Below are 9,839 nucleotides of genomic sequence, written 5' to 3' on the forward strand. Positions count from 1 at the left end.
AGACACCTGATGGGGTTCTGTGCAATCGTGCCAGCGTAGGTGCACACACCTATTTGGACCAGACAGTTAACGCTGAGGCAACCCTTGACTGTGGGGGAAAGAACCTTCCCCCCAGATACACACCCATCTTGAGTTCTTGTAGCTAGACTAATAATAAAATTGATGCAAGACAGATTAACAGGGAAAAAAGAAACCAACTTGATTTCTGTGTTCAGAGGTCTCATAGAAATAGGACCTGAGAAGTGACCAAAGCAGGCAGCTTTTCTGATTTTTAGATGTAGAAACAATAGATTTAAGAGGAATTTGCAGGAAAGAAACTTAGGCTTGGGTGCTTAACTAGCAAGGAATTTTGCCAAAGTTTGGGCTTGGGTATGAAGCTGAGCAGGACCCTATGGGGCCTTCCTGGGACAGGCCTTTCCCCCATATCCTCTGCTTTAGCTCCTCTCTGAACTACCTGGATAGCAGTATTTGATGCACATTTCCTAAGTTGTTTTACAGATGTGAAAAGCCCCCACCAGGGGCTTCCCAGATGGCTCAGTGATTAAGAATCCATCTGCTAATGCAGGAGACATGGGTTCAATCCCTGATCCAAGAAGATCCCTCATGCCACGGAGCAACTAAGCCCTTGTGCCATAACTATTGAGCCTGTTCTCCAGAGTCTGGGAACCACAATTACTGAGTCCACATGCCACAACTGCTGAGACTGTAGGCCCTGGAACATGAGTTCTGCAACAAGAGAAGGCACAGCAAGAAGGAGCCCGTGCACCACAATTGGAGAGTGGCACCCACTCACAGCAACTGTAGAAAAGCCCTTGAAGTAATGGAGACTCAACACAGCCAAAAATTAATTAATATTTAAAAAACAACAACAAAAAAAAAACACCAAATGGAAGATATTAACTTCTTGACGCCTAAGGACTGGTAAGGTTAACCTCTGTGACACTACCCAGTCCCCTCACCATCAGCCAATCAGAGAGCTGTGCAAGCTTATCCCATATCCTGCAACCCTCTGCTTTTCACCTGGCTTTTAAAATTGCTTTGCTGAAACCCTTCGGGGAGCTTGGGGCTTGTGAGAACCTGAGCCACCCATCTCCTTGCCTGCCCCTGCAATAAACCTTTCTCTGCTCCAAACTCAGAGTTTCACTTTGCTTGGCCTCACTGCATGTCAGGCACATGAACTTGGGCTAACAATTTTGGCAAGCCAGCCTAGGAATCAACCCTAGCTAAGGGCAGCTCCTTCCCTGAGGCTCCAGCAGCTGCCCGGGCTCATTTCACTCCACGGATCTCAGAAGAACTATCCCCAACAGGCGCCAGACATCCAGGACATGAGGCAATTTGGAGCTGAGAAATATCCAGAGCTGTGGTCCATATTAGGTGTCATTGGGTGAGTTGCTCCAGCTTGCTCAGGCTGGGAATTCTCTCCACTCCATCTGGGCTGCTTCCCTTTCAGGAATTGAGCCACTTGGTCTGTTCTCTTTCAAGAGCCCGCCCAGTATGTTTGGAGGCCTCTGTCTGGGAGTAGGAGTGGCATTTCAGACTACACCACCTCTGATTTTCTGTCTGTGTGCCTGTAGCTTAGTTGTTGTTTGTGTTCTTGTGTGTATCATTTTGAGGTGAGCCACTTGTTGTCCATTCTCTTTCAGGAGCCAAGCCACTCTGGAGCCTCCGTCTGGGAATGAAAATGGAAATTCTGGACTCGGCCTCATCTGATCCTTTGTTTTGGGACTTTATGTTTGTTGTTTGTATGTGTGTTAGTACTTGCATTGACCAGTTGGGACATCTTTGGTGAATAAGGGGCTTGTGAGTGATGAAGCCAGAGTATCTTCTCCATTGCATTGATTTTGCCTCTGGAGGAGCATTGGTTGGGATTTTTTTCCCTTTTGAACTAGCCTTGGTCATTCATTCAGCTTCATCTCCAACGGGGGCATTGGTTGGGATTCTTCTCTTTTGGATTGATGGGGCACTGGTTGGGAATCTTCCTTTTGGGGGCTAGGAAACTGTGACCCCAAGAGGCAAATTTGATTGCCATTTACTTGATATTTGACAACAGTGGCTGTGAATAATGTCAGTGATCAGAACTCTGTTCCCTCTTATAGTCCCCTGGGGTGTCTGCAAAATTAGGAGCTCTTTATGGGCTTCTCAGGTGGCTCAGATGGTAAAGAATCTGCCTGCCAATACAGGGAACCCAGGTTTGATCTCTGGGTCAGGAAGACCCTCTGGAGAAGGAAATGGCAATCCAGTATTCTTGCCTGGAGAGTTCCACGGACAGAGGAGCCTGGCGGGATACTGTCCATGGGGTTGCAAAGAGTCGGACACGACTGAGCAACTAACACACACACACAAGAGCTCTTTAGCTATGCCCCCTAAACAAAAGAAAATGCCTCAATACTCCCCAAGATCTGGAGAGCAAAGGTCCCTAACAGCTTGATTTCTTAATCAAAGTGGGTCTTTTGTCATTGCTTTTATCTTGAGGGGGTGTGTGTCTGTGATTGATTGTCTCAGTAGCTGAGTCCAAATCGCTTTTTCTCCTGGTTTTGCTGGCAGAAAGGCATGTGAGTGTGAGCAGATGATGTGTATTACTGTATATTACTGTTATTTGTTTGTTTAATCTGAATTGAGTATTTGGGAACTGGAAATAAAATGACTTTGAGCATTTATAAATTAGATATAAAAGAAGCTACACAAAGAGTTTCAAGTTCACATGAACAGGGAAATATTCTAAGTTAATACCTGATATTAAGGTTTGTTTGTTGATCTTGTTACAGCAGGCAGGTAGCTAGGGGGGCAGGGCCCAGATGGCAGGAAATCACGCATCTTGTAAACAAACGTGGGGGGTGGTACACGGGCAGACAAAGGAAGGAACCTACAGATTGACAGGAGACCACATCTTTTGGGTGGTAAGTGTCTTAGAAGCAGACAGAGATAGGTGGGGAAAGGCAGGAATCTCCTGCTTCCCAGTGTAACCTGTTGCTCATTATGCTCTCATTATAGTAAAATTAGCCTTGCAGATAAGAAGTACCTGGCAGGCACCAATGCCATGTCACTTCTGATCTAAGCTAAATAAGTACAAAAATCCCTCCTCCCCTTGGGGAAATGCAGTTGGAATGAAAATCAGACCCCCAAGTTCCTCCTTCCCCAGTAAATATTCCACCCCTTCATTTGTATACCCCTCATGACTGGCCTGCAAAGAAACCCAGTGCAGCAGCTCCTCACCTGTCTGACTGTTCTTCCCCTAAGGAAGTATTCTTGCTTAAAGTCTCACTTTCCTTTCTTTGACCTCCTTGCTTGTCTCCAAATTCTTTTGAGATGAAGCTGCTGCTGCTGCTAAGTTGCTTCAGTCATGTCTTACTCTGTGCGACCCCATGGACTGCAGCCTACCAGGCTTCTCCATCCATGGGATTCTCCAGGCAAGAACACTGGAGTGGGTTGCCATTTCTTTCTCCAATGCATGAAAGTGGAAAGTGAAAGTGAAGTCACTCAGTTGTATCCGACTCTTAGCGACCCCATGGACTGCAGCCTACCAGGCTCCTCCATCCATGGGATTTTCCAGGCAACAGTACTGGAGTGGGATGCCATTGCCTTCTCCCTTGAGATGAAGAGAGAACCTTGAATTCGCCTGGAACAATTTAATTAATATAGATCTGTCTTTAGAGCCATCAACATTGAGTATAATACTTTTAGTGCATCTAGGTGGTGGTGTTGTTGTTGTTTTTCAGTTGCTCAGTCCAACTCTTTGTGACCCCATTGACTTCAGCACATCTGGGTTCCCTGTCCTTCACTATCTCCTGGAATGTGCTCATACTCATGTCCATTGAGTCAGTGATGCCATCCAACCACCTCATCCTCTGTTGCCCACTTCTCCTCCTGCCCTCAATCTTTCCTAGCACCAGGGTCTTTTGCAGTGAGTTGGCTCTTCACATCAGGTGGCCAGGTACTGCAGTTTCAGCATCAGTCCTTCCAGTGAATATTCAGGGTTCATTTCCTTTAGGGTGGACTGGTTGGATCTCCTTGCAGTCCAAGGGACTCTCAAGAGTCTTCTCCAGCACCACAGTTCGAAAGCATCAATTCTTTGGCATTCAGCCTTCTTTATGGTCCAACTCTCACATCCATACATGATTACTGGAAAAATCATAGCTTTAACTATACGGACCTTTGTGGATAAAATGATGTCTCTGCTTTGTAATATGCTATCTGGGTTTGTCACAGCTTTTCTTCAAAGGAGTGTATTTTAATTTCATGGCTGCAGTCACCATCTGCAGTGATTTTGGAGCCTAAGAAAATAAAGTCTGTCATTGTTTCCATTTTTTCCCCATCTATTTGCCATGAAGTGATGGGACCAGATGCCATGATCTTTCTTTTTTGAATGTTGAGTTTTAAACCATCTTTTTCACTCTCTTCTTTCACCTTCATCAAGAGGCTCTTTAATTCCTCTTCACTTTCTGCCATTAGGGTAGTATCATCTGCATATCTGAGGTTACTGATATTTCCCCTGGAAATCTTGATTCCAGCTTATGCTCTTCCAGCACAGCGTTTCTCATAATGTACTCTGTATATAAGTTAAATAAGCAGGATGACAGTATACAGCCTCAGCATACTCCTTTCCCAATTTGGAACCTATCCGATGTTCCATGTCTGGTTTTAACTTTGCTTCTTGACCTGCTTACAGGTTTCTATGGAGGTAGGTAAAATGGTCTGGTATTACCATCTCTTTAAGAATTTTGCAGTTTATTGTGATCCACACAGTCAGTCAATTCAGTCTCTCAGTCGTGTCCAACTCTTTGCGACCCCATGAGTTGCAGCAAGCCAGGCCTCCCTGTCCATCACCAACTCCCAGAGTTTACTCAAACTCATGTCCATCGAGTTGGTGATGGCATCCAGCCATCTAATCCTCTGTCGTCCCCTTCTCCTCCTGCCCACAATCCCTCCCAGCATCAGGGTCTTGTCCAATGAGTCAACTCTTCGCATGAGGTGCCCAAAGTATTGGAGTTTCAGCTTTAGCATCAGTCCTTCCAATGAACACCCAGGACTGATCTCCTTTAGAATGGACTGGTTGGATCTCCTTGCAGTCCAAGGGACTTGCAAGAGTCTTCTCCAACACCACACTTCAAAAGCATCAATTCTTCGGTGCTCAGCTTTCTTCACAGTCCAACTCTCACATCCATACATGACCACTGGAAAAACCATAGCCTTGACTAGACGGACCTTTGTTGGCAAAGGAATGTCTCTGCTTTTCAATACGCTATCTAGGTTGGTCATAACTTCCCTTCCAAGGAGTAAGCGTCTTTTAATTTCATGGCTGCAGTCACCATCTGCAGTGATTTTGGAGCCCAGAAAAATAAAGTCTAACACTGTTTCCACTGTTTCCCCATCTATTTCCCATGAAGTGATGGGACCAGATGCCATGATCTTCGTTTTCTGAATGTTGAGCTTTAAGCCAACTTTTTCACTCTCCTCTTTCACTTTCATCAAGAGGCTTTTTAGTTCCTCTTCACTTTCTGCCAGAAGGGTGGTGTCATCTGTATATGTGAGGTTATTGATAGTTCTCCTGGAAATCTTGATTCCAGCTTGTGCTTCTTCCAGCCCAGCGTTTCTCATGATGTACTCTGCATAGAAGTTAAATAAGCAGGGTGACAAGATAGAGCCTTGACACACTCCTTTTCCTATTTGGAACCAGTCTGTTGTTCCATGTCCAGTTCTAACTGTTGCTTCCTGACCTGCATACAGGTTTCTCAAGAGACTGATTAGGTGGTCTGGTATTCCCATCTCTTTCAGAATTTTCCACAGTTTATTGTGATCCACACACTCAAAGGCTTTGGCATAGTCAATAAAGCAGAAATAGATGTTTTTCTGGAACTCTCTTGCTCTTTCAATGATCCAGCAGATGTTGGCAATTTGATCTCTGGTTCCTCTGCCTTTTCTAAAACCATCTGGAACATCCGGAAGTTCACAGTTCCCATATTGCTGAACCCTGGCTTGGAGAATTTTGAGCATTACTTTACTAGCATGTGAGATGAGTGCAGTTGTGCAGTAGTTTGAACATTCTTTGGCATTTCCTTTCTTTGGGATTGGGATGAAAACTGACCTTTTCCAGTCCTGTGGCCACTGCTGAGTTTTCCAAATTTGCTGGCATATTGAGTGCAGCACTTTCACAGCATCATCTTTCAGGATTTGAAATAGCTCAACTGGAATTCCATCACCTCCTCTAGCTTTGTTCGTAGTGATGCTTTCTAAGGCCCACTTGACTTCACATTCCAGGATGTCTGGCTCTAGGTGAGTGATCACCCCATCATGATTATCTGGGTGGTGAAGCTCTTTTTTGTACAGTTCTTCTGTGTATTCTTGCCACCTCTTCTTAACATCTTCTGCTTCTGTTAGGTCCATACCATTTCTGTCCTTTATGGAGCCCATCTTTGCATGAAATGTTCCCTTGGTATCTCTAATTTTCTTGAAGAGATCTCTAGTCTTTCCCATTCTGTTGTTTTCCTCTATTTCTTTGCATTGATCACTGAGGAAGGCTTTATGATCTTTCCTTGCTGTTCCTTGGAACTCTGCATTCAGATGCTTATATCTATCCTTTTCTCCTTTGCTTTTCACAGCTATTTGTAAGGCCTCCGCAGACATCATGGTCAACAAGAGAGTCCAAAATGCAGTACTTGTATGCAATCTCAAAAACTACAGATGATCTCTGTTCATTTCCAAGGCAAACCATTCACTATCACGGTAATCCAAGCCTATGCCCCAACCAGTCATGCTGAAGAAGCTGAAATTAAACAGTTCCATGAAGACCTACATGACCTTTTAGAACTAACACGCAAAAAAGATGTCCTTTTCATTATAGGGGACTGGAATGCAAAAGTAGGAAGTCAAGAAACACCTGAAGTAACAGGAAAATTTGGCCTTGGAGTACAGAATGAAGCAGGGCAAAGGCTAATAGAGTTTTGCCAAGAGAATGCACTGGTCATAGCAAACACCCTCTTCCAACAACACAAGAGAAGACTCTACACATGGACATCACCAGATGGTCAACACCAAAATCAGATTGATTATATTCTTTTCAGCCAAAGATGGAGAAACTCTATACAGTCAGCAAAAACAAGACCGGGAGCTGACTGTGGCTCAGATCATGAACTCCTTATTGCCAAATTCAGACTGAAATTGAAGAAAGTAGGGGAAACCACTAGACTATTCAGGTATGACCTAAATCAAATCCCTTATGATTATACAGTGGAAGTGAGAAATAGATATAAGGGACTAGATCTGATAGACAGAGTGCCTGATGAACTATGGTCGGAGGTTCGTGACATTGTACAGGAGACAGGGATCAAGACCATCCCCAAGAAAAAGAAGTGCAAAAAAGCAAAATGGCTGTCTGAGGTGGCCTTACAAATAGCTGTGATCCACACAGTCAAAGGCTTTGGCATAGTCAATGAAGCAGAAGTAGATGATTTTTTATTTTTATTTTTTTTTAATTCCCTAGCTTTTTCTATGATCCAGTGGATGTTGGCAATTTGATCTGTGGTTCCTCTGCTTTTTCTAAATCCAGCTTGTACATCTGGTCACAGGACTGGAAAAGTTAAGTTTTCATTCCAATCTCAAAGAAGGGCAATGCCAAAGAATGTTCAAATTACCACACAATTGAGCTTATTTCACATGCTAGCAAGGTAATGCTCAAAATCCTTCAAGTTAGGCTTCAACAGTACGTGAACTGAGAACTTCCAGATGTACAAGCACCTAAGTTTAATGGAAATTAAATGAAATCTTGTTATATCTGTTGTAAATTTGTCAGAAAGGAAAATAACTTGATATGAAACTTTTCTGGGTGAATTAAATACAAATGACATAAGAGTTTTTCAGTAAACTACAGGAATAGTTGCATTCTGAAAATTCTCTAAAACAGTCTCTCCAAATTTTAGTAACAATTGCTTGCCTCTTGGTTTTCACTAGAAATTAAGATGTTTAAGACTCGGGGATTCTAATTTAAATATGCAATGAGTGCTACTAAAAATAATACAACATTTCACTACACAGTAGTGTTAGGTAGGTAGAATAGGGAAAAGGAGTCCAAAATGGCGGTGGCTAAAAGACAAGGAAGATCCGAGGACCAGAGTGAAGACTTTAGGCAGAACAAACAGCACTCCTGGCTAAGCCCAATTTGCATAGGGCAGGCCCAGGTGGAGGAAAAAACACATAAAAGGAAGAGCCAAAGCGCTCTCATGGACTCTCTCTCCTGCGTTCATGCGCTCTTTCTCTCTCTCTCTCCTGCTATCTTCTAAATAAAATAGAGCTGTAACACTGATTTGCTTAAGAGCTGTAGCATGGTTCCAAGACCCAAGAGCTGTGATGCGCTGAGGGCTTTAATGTCTGTCGCTCCAAATCTTTGTTGTGACGAGACAAAGAACCGAGGAACATACACTCGTGTGACATCTATGGTGCCGTGACTCGGGTTTAACCTGGCTGAAACAACCTTTGCGCAGAAGAGGCCAAGCACAGCAGGAGCCCAACTCAGCAAAACTCCCGCACTAGAAGTGGAAAGCGAAGAAACCCAGCGCAGGGGAAGGCCCATCGTGCTGGAAACTGGGACAGTGAAAATAGAACTCAGCAGAAAGCTCACGTGGCCCAGTCTCAGATTCCAGAAGACCTCCGGTTAAGGTAAGAGGTCCTTGCTCCTATGGCTGGAGGGACCTTTACAATCTCTCATTTCTTGTTTCCTCAAACCTCCCACAAACAGGCAGGCAGCAGGGGAACAATTGAGGGACTCTGGAGAGGCTACTCCTCAGCATGTCCCAAAGGCGCTATCTGCTGAGCCCCAGTAGCTGTTACACAAGCCGGTGGGGGTTCTTCTGTCCTTTATCCTGTGCCAAGGATCAGACCAATAAAATTATGAGGACCGGTCAGATATTTAGCAAATCTTCCAGTGGGCTATGAAGGGGATTCCTTGGCACGTTTTTCCCACTGCTTTTTCCTCCTGTCCTTCAGCTCTCTCCCAGGACTCAAGCCTGGCTAAAACTAATGAAACTCAGGCTCTGATGTCTCATTGCAAAAATTCATTGAGAGACAAAGCGATAAGAGGTAAATTTGTTAGGATCCAGAGAGAAGCCACCCTTCAGGGTGTGAACTGTTGGCAAGGTCAAGGGCTGGGGCCATGGAATTAGGCCGGGCTAGGTTTTGTGAGGGGATGGAATTCATATGCTAATGAGTGAGAGGACCATCCCAGCCATTGGGGAACCACCCACTCATCCCTCTTTTGACCTTGTGCCTTGGAGCTGTCCTGCCACCTCTAGGTGTGTCTGTTGGCTTATAGATTGGGGATTAAGGTTTACTTGAATTTGACTTGTCATCTTGGACCCAATTGATTTTAATTGGTTTACATTATACCCTTGTGCTATGTCATTCTTTCAAAGGTTGTGCTCTGCCCTCTTCCCTCCTGTTTCATGCTCTTTTCCTGATCCCCATCCAGACCCACAAGCCTGCCTCTACAATCTTCTGGAGAGACAACCAGAAAATAGCTGGCCTTGGGAGGGAAATACTCTATAATATCCAACCCCCTAATCCTACCCAATACTGGTCACACTGGAGATCTTGGGGATGCCCAAACTCCAGTCCGGGGGGGTCCCAGGAGGTCATCACACCTTGACCTGCCTAGAGATCAGTCTTCGAAAGGTTGTCACACCTTAACCTGTTGGGGATCCTCTAGTCCGAGGGGTCCCATGAGGTCGTCACGCCTCGACCTGCCCAGGGACCCAATTCTCGGGAGGCCATCACGCCTCGACCTGCCCGGGGATTTGATCTCTAGGAGGCTGTCACGCCTCAGCCTGCCTGGGGATCTACACCCTGACCCA

This window comes from Bos indicus x Bos taurus, chromosome 3 (genome assembly GCF_003369695.1).
Source record: "Bos indicus x Bos taurus breed Angus x Brahman F1 hybrid chromosome 3, Bos_hybrid_MaternalHap_v2.0, whole genome shotgun sequence".
Classification (NCBI taxonomy): Eukaryota; Metazoa; Chordata; class Mammalia; order Artiodactyla; family Bovidae; genus Bos; species Bos indicus x Bos taurus.